Genomic DNA, 2,702 nt, shown 5'->3' on the forward strand with positions numbered 1-2,702 from the left:
TAACATCTCATTAATGACTGATGCACAGCCACGTCCATGGCTATCAGTCAGCATAAGTATTTTATTACTACACTTCGACTTCACTACTTTGTTTGCCATATTTTTTATATTCTTGGGAGTTCTACTAGTTTTATCCGCAACGTTTTTAGTTGTGGTTGTGAAGTGGCCGACTGTTTTCTCTATGATATCAGCTGTGCCTTTAGCAGCATCGTTTACGTTTTTCGTTGGCGTACAGCTATTTTTTTCCTTGGCAGTTTGAAATTACGCGAGCAATGTTTGGTAGCACCTTGCAAATTACACTTCTTTACTGTTTCACATTCATTAAGTCCATTTTTCTCCGATAATACATCATATTTATGATTCAAAACTTCTATCTTGTCCAGTAGTATGGAGATGACAATGTTTTTGTTGGCGACATTTTCTAGTTTTAGACCTAAATCATTTTTGCAGCACTGATGACAGAGCCAGATTTTTCACTTCGAATTCGCCTTTGCACACGTCAGATGATAAATGATCTTAGTCGCAGGCTTTGTGCAGTAGCAGTGTTTTGGTTTCAAATCCTGAATTACAAACACTTGATCGTAAAACAACGTGGAAGGTGAGCAGGCAATCTCATCAACGTGTTTTCTTATTTCCGCATTGTGCATTCGTGTAATTTCAAACAGAGTAAACTATTTTACAACATTTAACAAAGCTTTAGTACTGTCTTTTTTGTTATTCCAGACTATATAAACGTTTCTGGAGATTTGTGAATGTGGAATGATTTGTTGTATGGAACATAAGCAGATAATTTCCTTGATAAATTACGTACTAGTGATACTTCTATGAAAAAATGAGGAGAGTAAAACTACTCTATTATCACATTTCACTCCAGCTAGTTGTTTCAAAATGCTTCTGTTGTTAACTGACTCACAACTCATCTTTTTGAAAAGATGCTCTATGGAGAAAGCTACATAAATGATTTAAAAAAAGTTTTGCAACACATGCATGTCTGGAGTGTATGTGGGCTTAGATTGAAGGGGAGCAGTAAATGCAAGAATAAGCCTCATGAAACTAAAAGAGCAATGCACATCTTAGCACAGTTATGAAATCAGACTCTGCTCATTTGTAATATCAAAGCTGTGCATTGTAACATGCTTAGATTCACTGTGGCATATTCTAGGGTGACTGAGGTGATGCTGCTCAACCCTAGCCTGTTCTTTAACAGTGCACCACCTGAGGCCATCCATATGTGATATACAAGTGGTTGGGTGTGGTGTGTATATGCCTGTAATAATATCAATGAAAAATAGCTTTCCCCAAGAAAACAACTATATTTAACTCTATTTAATAAACAAACCAGGGGATCAAATGAAGAATAAAGATATCATGTTAAAAAAAGAGGAGATTGTATGAGTACTCCGAGCAAAATACTAGTCCTGATTATATTCTCTTGTAATATGGGTCCACAGCTTCTATAAATTTCTTAAAGAATGTCATCTTGCTCTCAGCTGAAAGCAAGATGAAATCCTTTTTTAAAAAAGTCCTGATTTTATTACCTACTTCAAAAGATATAAGCAAACACTAACACAAGCTAAAGAATAAAACTGATGCAACCTGGTAAGTTACAAGAAGAGAAATAGGTGTAAGGACAGTTAATCACAGTAATATAGAGCTGATTAAGAATAGCAATAAGGTAACTGGCCCCAGACAAGGGCTAGTGCTTTCAATCATTATTTCTCAAATGTTGCATAGCAACTGATAAATATATATCATGACAAACAGCTAGGCAATCAGAATTCACAGTGACATCAAAAATTTGTGCAAATGCATTATTGATGTGCCCTTCAACATCTGAGGAACTGAAAATTGTAAAGGGATTACCTAATACGTATTCAGTGAGATTCCAGATACTGTCAACAAAGCTAGCGCAAAGTTTATTGTAGAACGACTAGCAGACACAGCAAATTCCTCATTTTAGAATGGTGTATTACCACATAAACTAAAAACTGCAAAAGTAACACCTCTACATAAGGATGCCAAATGGAAATTGCTAATTACGGACCAGGTTCAGGTTTGTAAGGCTTCAGCAAACTTATGGAAAAAATGTTCTGTAGAGGATTAACAACCTTCTTAAATAAAAAAAAGTAAAAATTAAAAAAATGCTTTCAAATTACTTGCAGCGTGGGTTCAGAGCTGGAAAATCAAGCCAGTCAGCAATTTTTGCCTTTTTAGATGAAATACTAACATCAATGGATGAGAAATAACATGTATCTGGAATATTTCTGGATAAAGCCATTGATGTTATTAATCATGACATTCTCTTGCATAAGTTAAGTAATTATGGAATTAGAGGCCAGTCTATAGTTGGAGCCACGAATGATGGCAGACAAGTTTAGGCTTATTCTGCACATCTACAACCTGCATTATCCAACAGAAATGAACACTGAGTAGTCTTCTGAGAGCTCAGCTGTGAGTGCCATAGCAAACACGAACATTAAATGTGATCGTAATGAGTCATTTGGTGAATTTCTATTCCACTTGTTACGTGTTGTCATCGATGATGGTGGTGGTAAGTGACAACTTTACATAAGCAAGTGAGAGAGATAATGTACAGTTTATGCACTTTCTTCAAACACAAAGCACAAGTATACATGTACCCCAACTGTTGCTTGGAACTGGCAACAATGCAATCCTTGTCGCTGCCTTGACATGCACGAACC

The sequence above is a fragment of the Schistocerca piceifrons genome, chromosome 3 (assembly GCF_021461385.2).
Source record: "Schistocerca piceifrons isolate TAMUIC-IGC-003096 chromosome 3, iqSchPice1.1, whole genome shotgun sequence".
Lineage (NCBI taxonomy): Eukaryota > Metazoa > Arthropoda > Insecta > Orthoptera > Acrididae > Schistocerca > Schistocerca piceifrons.